The sequence below is a fragment of the Natator depressus genome, chromosome 1 (assembly GCF_965152275.1).
Source record: "Natator depressus isolate rNatDep1 chromosome 1, rNatDep2.hap1, whole genome shotgun sequence".
Classification (NCBI taxonomy): domain Eukaryota; kingdom Metazoa; phylum Chordata; order Testudines; family Cheloniidae; genus Natator; species Natator depressus.
This window is the reverse complement of record NC_134234.1, coordinates 155503366-155512548: the sequence shown is the minus strand read 5'-3', so window position 1 is coordinate 155512548 and position 9183 is coordinate 155503366.

Here is a 9183-nt window from a genome sequence, read left to right as displayed (position 1 = left end):
TAATGGTTACATTGGACCCAGTAAATTTATATTTTTATCCTATTAGTAACCACCTTCCATCCACTGGGAAACTACTTTGATGGTTGCCAGCTTATGTGTGTTTAGTTCCACTCTGGTTTTCTTCTTTCTGTTTTAAAAATTAATTGGCCTTCAAGCAATGTGCTTTGCAGCAACCCCAGAATTTTCCATTACCTGCTTTTACTTTTACAAACACTAGAACAAGTTTGGTCAAAGGGAAAATGAAGTCAGCCAGTGGACAATCTGGATATTGGCCACAAATCCGTGGGTGCCATTAACAAAGCAGTTAGTTATATCTTCACCCAGCAAAACTAATTTAAAAAGCATTTTATAACTGTAGTAAAAGTGAGCAAGAGGCCCACATGAATCTGTTGCTCAGCGTTTTAAGTAGGAACCAAGAGAACTGTTCTCTTTGCTAATAAAATGAAAGTAAGATGCACATTAATCCTCCATTAACTACACTTAGAGCTGTGAAATTTAAAAATCAGCAAATGGAAAATACAGATCCATGTGTTTACTCTTCATGCACATTTATACTAATAATGTTGACACTAACGTTAATGAAACATCGGGGTTCACTGGGACAGCAAGTCCTATTCTGAAACCATATATACTCTACCTGTAAGATGGGAAGGACTGTGCTGTTACTAAGAAACATAAACATGAAAATGTGCGTTTTCAAAAGTAGCCTTGTGAGTTTTCCTACTGAAGAGCCTAGTCTTACATCAGTGAAGTCAGTGGGAGTTTTGTCATTGACTGAAATGGGAGCGGAATCGAGTCCTAAATGCACTGCATGTCAGGCCTATAATACAGAACTATACCAATGCTAAAATATCTGCAAACCATGGTTTTAGTTTTGTAGTTACATAAGGAGTCTGTAGATCATGTCAGATATTATTTGTATAGAGTAAAAGTAAAAATAAAGTACAGTCTAATAATAATGAGTACTTGTGGCACCTTCAAAAAGAAAAGTACTTGTGGCACCTTAGAGACTAACAAATTTATTTGAGCATAAGCGTTCTTGACCTACAGCTCACTTCATCGGATGCATGCAGTAGAAAATACAGTGGGGAGATTTTATGTACACAGAGAACATGAAACAATGGGTGTTACCATACACACTGTAACGATAGTGATCACGTAAGGTGAGCTATTACCGGCAGGAGGGCGGGGGGAGAGGGGGAGAAATACCTTTTGTAGTGATAATCAAGGTGGGCCATTTCCAGCAGTTGACAAGGACATGTGAGGAACGGGGGGGGGGGGAATAAACATGGGGAAATAGCTTTACTTTGTGTAATGACACATCCACTCCCAGTCTTTATTCAAGCCTAAGTTAATTGTGTCCAGTTTGCAAATTAATTCCAATTCAGCAGTCCCTCGTTGGAGTCTGTTTTTGAAGTTTTTTTTGTTGAAGAATTGCAACTTTTAGGTCTGTAATCAAGTGACCAAAGAGATTGAAGTGTTCTCCGACGGGTTTTTGAATGTTATAATTCTTGACGTCTGATTTGTGTCCATTTATTCTTTTACGTAGAGACTGTCCAGTTTGGCCAATGTACATGGCAGAGGGGCATTGCTGGCACATGATGGCATATATCACATTGGTAGATGTGCAGATGAACGAGCCTCTGATAGTGTGGCTGATGTGATTAGGCCCTATGAAGGTGTCCCCTGAATAGATATGTGGACACAGTTGGCAATGGGCTTTGTTGCAAAGGATAGGTTCCTGGGTTAGTGTTTTTGTTGTGAGTATTTGCTTCAGGTTGGGGGGCTGTCTGTAAACAAGGATTGGCCTGTCTCCTAAGATCTGTGATAGTGATGGGTCGTCCTTCAGGATAGGTTGTAGATCCTTGATGATGCGTTGGAGGGGTTTTAGTTGGGGGCTGAAGGTGACGGCTAGTGGCGTTCTGTTATTTTCTTTGTTGGGCCTGTCCTGTCCTCTAGTAGGTAACTTCTGGGTACTCTTCTGGCTCTGTCAATCTGTTTCTTCACTTCAGCAGGTGGGTATTGTAGTTGTAAGAATGCATAGCAGTGCCACTGATTTGAAGGTATACATTGTCCCCAAATGTGAAATAGTTATGGGTGAGGACAAAGTCACAAAGTTCAGCCACCAGGATTGCCATGACATTATCGGGGATACTGTTCCTGATGGCTTGTAGTCCATCTTTGTGTGGAATGTTGGTGTAGAGGGCTTCTACATCCATAGTGGCTAGGATGGTGTTTCCAGAAAGATCACCGATGGATTGTAGTTTCCTCAGAAAGTCAGTGGTGTCTCGAAGATAGCTGGGAGTGCTGGTAGCGTAGGGCCTGAGGAGGGAGTCTACATAGCCAGACAATCCTGCTGTCAGGGTGCCAATGCGAGCCTAATCACATCAGCCACACTATCAGAGGCTCGTTCACCTGCACATCTACCAATGTGATATGTGCCAGCAATGCCCCTCTGCCATGTACATTGGCCAAACTGGACAGTCTCCACGTAAAAGAATAAATGGATACAAATCAGACGTCAAGAATTATAACATTCAAAAACCCGTCGGAGAACACTTCAATCTCTTTGGTCACTCGATTACAGACCTAAAAGTTGCAATTCTTCAACAAAAAAAACTTCAGAAACAGACTCCAACGTGAGACTGCTGAATTGGAATTAATTTGCAAACTGGATACAATTAACTTAGGATTGAATAAAGACTGGGAGTGGATGTGTCATTACACAAATTAAAACTATTTCCCCCTCTCTCCTCCCCCCCCCCCCCCACTGTTCCTCACATGTCCTGTCAACTGCTGGAAATGGCCCACCTTGATTATCACTACAAAAGGTTCCCCCCTCACCCGCTCTCCTGCTGGTAATAGCTCACCTTACCTGATCACTCTCGTTACAGTGTGTATGGTAACACCCATTGTTTCATGTTATCTGTGTATATAAAATCTCCACACTGTATTTTCCATTGCATGCACCCGATGAAGTGAGCTGTAGCTCACGAAAGCTTATGCTCAAATAAATTTGTTAGTCTCTAAGGTGCCACAAGTAGTCCTTTTTTGTTTTTGCAGATACAGACTAACACGACTGGTACTCTGAAACCTCTAATAATAATGTGGGTCATAGATTTGCTAAATACAATCACAGTGGTGTAGATTGTAAACTCTTTGGGGCCAAGACTGTTCATTTTGTGTGCTCCTCACTAAGTACACTGTCAGCCTCAGAAGTGGGTAAGTAATACATAGTTTAGTAGATCTACTAAAAATAAATGAATTTTAGTACAGTGGAAACTCCTTTAGGTCCTAGTCTGTACTTGAAGTTAATAGGAATTTGCCACATAAATCAGGAGTAGTACAGGAGTAGCCTTTTGTAGTTGTGAAAGAAGGGTAGCAGAGACAACACACACAGAATGTCCTTTTGGCCTGTATGACACAGTTCAAGTAACTATCAGATGGTGACCCTCTTCTCCACATCTTTTCATAGATTCCAAAACCAGAAGGGACCACTGTGGTCATCTAGTCTGACCTCCTGTATAACACAGGCCATAAAGGTCAAAATTGGAATAACTTCACAATTCTATCAATACATGCCCTAATACTATGTTCTCTTATAGTCCGTGTTGTATTCTACAATGAAGAGAAGAGACCTGAACTGCTCTATGCTTCTACCATCACCATAGAAATATTACTTCCTGGATTTTTCTAGAAAAGGTTGTCAGTACAGAGTGAATTTCTTGTAGTTGCTTGTTACAGAAGGACTAGTTGCATTTCTTTTCTGAATGCAGTTTAATTTCAAAGCACCTCTTGCTCTGAAAACAGAATGCAATATAATGATCAAAAGATTTACAAATTTCTAACCTATCTTTTTTTTTTATAATTTGTTTATAATACATGATATGTAATATATTATGACATCATCCAGGTCAGGATTGTGTCCCATTGTCTTAGACATTTGTCAGAGGTAGACGTGATCCCTGCTCCAAAAATCTTTCCGCCTGTGATGTTTACACAGTTCTGTTACACCTCCAAAAGTAAAACAAATTAGGTCCAAAACAAGTTCTACAAAACCGAGCAGAAAATTCTTAATAAAAATTTTAAAGCAGTGTTTGCAATCCAAATAATGTAGCATTCTGCAAGTAGATGAGAATGTAAAAGAGAAACTCACTACAATCTAGCTAAAAGTGAAACTGGTTTATTTTCGTTGTCTAAGATGCTAAGATAAACAGCAGAAATCGATAAGAAATAAGATTTTTTTTAATTCAGATGCAATAATTTAAGTTATGAATAACAGAAATATAAAGACTTTTTGTTTTGAGATCCAGTAAAGAGGTGTACTAGTAGTGAAGTCAGTAGTCTTTTTCAGACCTGTTTTAAATAGGTGAAAAGTCTTTTAACTGGATGGTGTTTAAGATAATTTCTTCCAAAGTGTGTTCCATGTTTTGAAAAGCTGAGCAGAAAAACAATCACTGCTGTTCAAAGTAAATGGTTTTCTGAGTAGTTGCATTAGCCCTAGCATGTGAGTCTTGAACCCTGTCTTGCCATTGACCAAGCTGCTTTTAAATGTGCATTATGGTGACTCTTTCTTGTCTGCAGTCAAAAGGTAATGAAAATACCAGGACCTTTTCCAAGCATTTAGGAAGGTTTGAGGAAGCTGGGTAACTCTTCAAATAGCTTGTGTTCTTGCTTCCATTAATACTGGCAGATGAGAGCCAAAACTGTCTGAGCCTGCTGGAGAGGTGTGGCAGAGTGGGAATGGCAGCTCGGTGAAATGTTCTGTCCACTTGGAACTACACACTTGAAGAGGTCATGCTGGCTCAGGCAGTTGTGCAGAGGGACTGTATCTTCACGCTGTCCCAAGTGTACTGCTTGTAAGGAACCTGTTTTAAGAGCCTTACCAGTTCTTTGTTCTGGAATCCTTCCCAATAGGCTAGAAGTAAACTCAGGGAGTTGAAGCTGAATTATTTGTATTACCAGGATACCTAGAGGCCCCAACCAAGATTAGGGTCCCATTGTGCTAGGTGCTGTACAAACACACAGTAAAGGACAGTCTCTGACCCAAAGAGTTTACAGTCTAAGGTCCCTATCCTACATTGTGTAGCATACAATTGTGTAATTTAAGACTGTATCATATCCATGTGCACAAAGGAGGCAAATGAAGTTTAAACAGGCCACATTGATCTGATGTTTCCTAACTTCTGAGTGCTTGACTTTGATACTGTTAATGTTCTTTTAATATTTTGGTTTGGTTTTGGGGGATGGTGGTGGAGTGTTTATAAATAATTTCCTTTCTCCTCTTTTAGATGACAGTCTTCTGTGGGAATTAGGATTTTAAATAAAATATCCCAGCAACATCCTTTCCAGATTTTCCCATTTCTAATTCTCTGCCTAAATAGATTTGATTTTCTTTTTTTTCTTTTTTTAAACAATTGCATACACTTCATGGTTTTGGAGATGTATCCTAAATGTTTATTTCAGGAAGATATAGTTCCCAGTGTAGTTTTTCAGATCTGTTGTTGTTACTCCTTGATAGACTGCGTCCATTCAGTTATTTTTGGAAATCAAACCCTTACCCAGTGCTGGGAGACACTTTTACAATATGTAATTGTGGGGAAAGCCACATTATAGGGCAGTGGTGGTGGTGGTGATGGGAAAGATGGCACAGTGACAGCCCAGTCTGATGCATGTGTTGGTCTGTAGCATGTACTTAGTGTACTATATACTGTACCTGTATCTTATAGGTTCAGCAAGATTGATACTTAGGTTTTTAGCAGACAACATTTTTCTGTCCCTACAAAACACTCTGCAGTTTGCTGAGCACCAGCTGGTGCCAACCCTCCCTCCCAAATGTGACTATTTCAGTGGCACTGGATGGATAGTTTTGTGAAGTGGGTTATAGCTCATGAAAGCTTATGCTCAAATAAATCTGTTAGTTTCTAAGGTGCCACAAGTACTCCTGTTCTTTTTGCTGTCACATAAAAGCTACTTAATTGTAACATTTGTATTTTTATTCAAATTTTCTGATTGCCTGCTACCTTTTTAATCCCTACCTTGGAAATAATCTGTGCCCTAAAATCTATGCAGTATTCCACAGGAGAACATGTGAGGCTTGGTAAAGACGGTTGAGCCACAGCGCGTACCATTTTAGGCAGATGCTAGTACCCCAGTTAAATCAATGGACCATGATCATGATGGCTTTTTCTTGCAGCTCCAGAAGGAGGCTAACGGAGGTTAGCCCCACCACACTTTCATTTCCCATTCTCATACATTCCCAACCCTGAAAGTATCCCCAACACTTAACAGTTCAAATTCAGCAATTCAAGCTATGTTTAAGTTACCCAAACTCTCTTCGGGGCTCATGTGAAACTATGGGCCAAATTCTCCACTCTTTAGAGGGAAAAGTAGTCTTTGGAAAACACATGTAGGATGTGAGAAGAGAGAGGAAGAATGATCTTGTGGCTGAGGCACTGGACTTGGACTGGATTAGTTACCTAAGGTACCATAGACTCCCTGTGAGACATTGGGCAAATCACTTAGGCCCAGATCCATACAGGTATTTAGGCTCCTAACTTTCAGTGATTTCAGTGGGATTTAGGAGCCTAAATACCTTTGTGGATCTGGATCTTAATTTCTCTGGACCTCAGCTCCCCTTTAGTAAAATGGGGTAATAGTACTTACTTTCTCTCATCCTTTGTACATCTTGTTTATTTTCAGTGCCAACTGGAGTAAAAAGTAAGAAAAGCATTTTTAAAATATATCTTCCATAAGTGATTGTTTAATCCAGAAACTTTGAGCTAGTTCCAGTTCTCCCCAAGACACACATTATACACATTATACACCATCAGAAAAATATACTACAACTGCTCTGTTTATAAATGCCAGCAATTCTAAAATTACAGTCAAGCAGTGGTAAAGACATTCAGATACAAAATGGCTTTACAAATGTTCCAGGCACTTACTAGCCAGAGGCCTACTAGTGGAGACAGGGAAAATGGGGATTCCTACTCGGTTATTCAATCCTGCTCTGTGGCTTTCATATCAACCTGTTCTTAGCAGGTGTCTGATAAAATCGAAGCCTTATTTCCAACCTCTCCTTCCCCTCAGCTGCTGGAAGCGAGAAGGAGCTTTTTCTCCCAACTCCTCATCACAGTCTCCTGCCTCACTGTTTGGGGTGAGGGGGAAGCACCATCTGCACTACTCTAAACTTCCCCAGCATCCTCATGGATACCAAAGGGCAGAGAGGGATCTGCTAGGCTACACTTCCCACAGCCCCCTGGTTGCTGCTGTGAGTAGGCTTGCCAACTTTCTAATTCCAGAAAACTGAACACCCTTGCCCCCCTCACTGCCCTGCTCACTGCCCCTCCCATTCCCGGAGGCCCTGCCCTGCCCCTTCCCGAGGCCCTGCCCCCGCTCACTCCATCCCCCCTCCCTCCATCGCTTGCTCTCCCCCACCCTCGCTCATGTGCTCATTTTCACTGCAAGGCCCAAAAATGCATATTTATTGTTTTGACAAATATATTATGCTAATTTCAGGTTTTATTTGTTACAGGATGCTAGAGCTGGCAGCAAAATAGTTAAAAAGGGTAATTTTTTAAAAAATGAAATTTCACAAAGGTTTTCATGATTCTTTCCCTCCCCTCTTCCCATTTTTCACAACCAGCTTTACGATTTTTGTTTACTAAAGTTGTTATAATTTTATGAGTAGAATTAGGACCACACATTATCACAGCTTCAATGGGTCCATTAAAGGCCCACTCCTGAAGCCATCCTGGCCGCCCCTAAGCCTAGGAGCCGGACATGCCAGCTGCTTCCGGGGAGCCACGCAGCAGCTAGCAGAGAGCCGGCCAGTCCCACTGTGCAGCAAAGCCAATTGGACAGTCAACGACCTGGTCAGCAGTGCTGACCGGAGCCGCCAGGATCCCTTTTCGACTGGGTGTTCCAATCGAAAACTGGACACGTGGTCACCCTATTGTAAGCTGTGAGGGTCTTAATCAGAGTGCGCTAGGCTCCTTATCCTTGGGTACCCCTCCTCCACAAATAGCTTCAGTATTTGCTTCTGCGTTCCCAAGCACGGTATTGCCAACTCAGAGCATTTGAAAATCCTGAGGTGTTACCAAAAAATCATTAGATGGATTTAAAAATCATGACACTTAAACATTAATAAAGGTTGTGTTCTTTTTATTTACCTTCTGCTCTTGAAGCCTTAAGTGTTCACATTTTCAAGTTTTTCCTTCCAACCATGAGGGATGTAGAAACTGTTCGGTTTTTTTTTTTTAATGGAAGTTAAGTTTCTCAGGTAGTAACATGATTCTAGCAGCTGGAGCCTTAAATAAAACATCAAATATCATGAGACTTAGGATAAAATTCAGAGAGTTGGCAACACTGCATGAAGCAACGAAGTGAAAACAATCTGTTTATTGTCCGTTTCATGTTTGTTCAGGTATTCTGTGAACTTGACCATTCTGATCTGTTTTACTCTGCTGTATCTTAGGAAAGCTGTGAGCAGGAGCAAAGGCAGTGATGCTGTCTGCTCTGAAAGCATCACTAGTGATGCTTCCCAGGGTACCCAGGGTTGTGAGGCACCTAATTACCACTTACCCTGACTGTGAAGAAATCTTGTCTGCATCTTCAGTGGGTCAGTTCCCTGATTCTGCCAACCTCTGGCAACACAAACACTTTCTTCCAGGCCTCTGCTAGCCTTGCTTTCCCTGTACAGGTTAGTGCTCCGAGCATCTGTCTGTAGTGCTCAGCTCCTGATCCACTGAATGCTCACAGAACTCTCTGATTCATTACTCACAAATGAATAGGACAGGCTAGTTACTAATTTTAACTCAGAATCACCACTCTGGTTAACAAACAGCACTTAGATATATTTATAGTGAAAACAAGAATAAGTTTATTATCAAAGAACAGAAATTCAAATGACAGTAAGTAAGAATATTGGAAGCAAATGGTTACATAAAAACCAAAATCATAATATGCTTTCTAGAGCCTAAACTAAACTCACAAAACATTCCCATTTCCTGCTGAATAACTTACCCTAAGTCCTTTTCCTAGCATTTTCAACCAGGATTACTGAGATCTTCTTTTCATAAGATCATGCCTGCTGGCAATGTATCTTCACAGACTGAAGGATGCCAGGGCATGTCTCTGCACCCCAGATTTACTAAACCAGACCTTTGATCTTCACCTGAA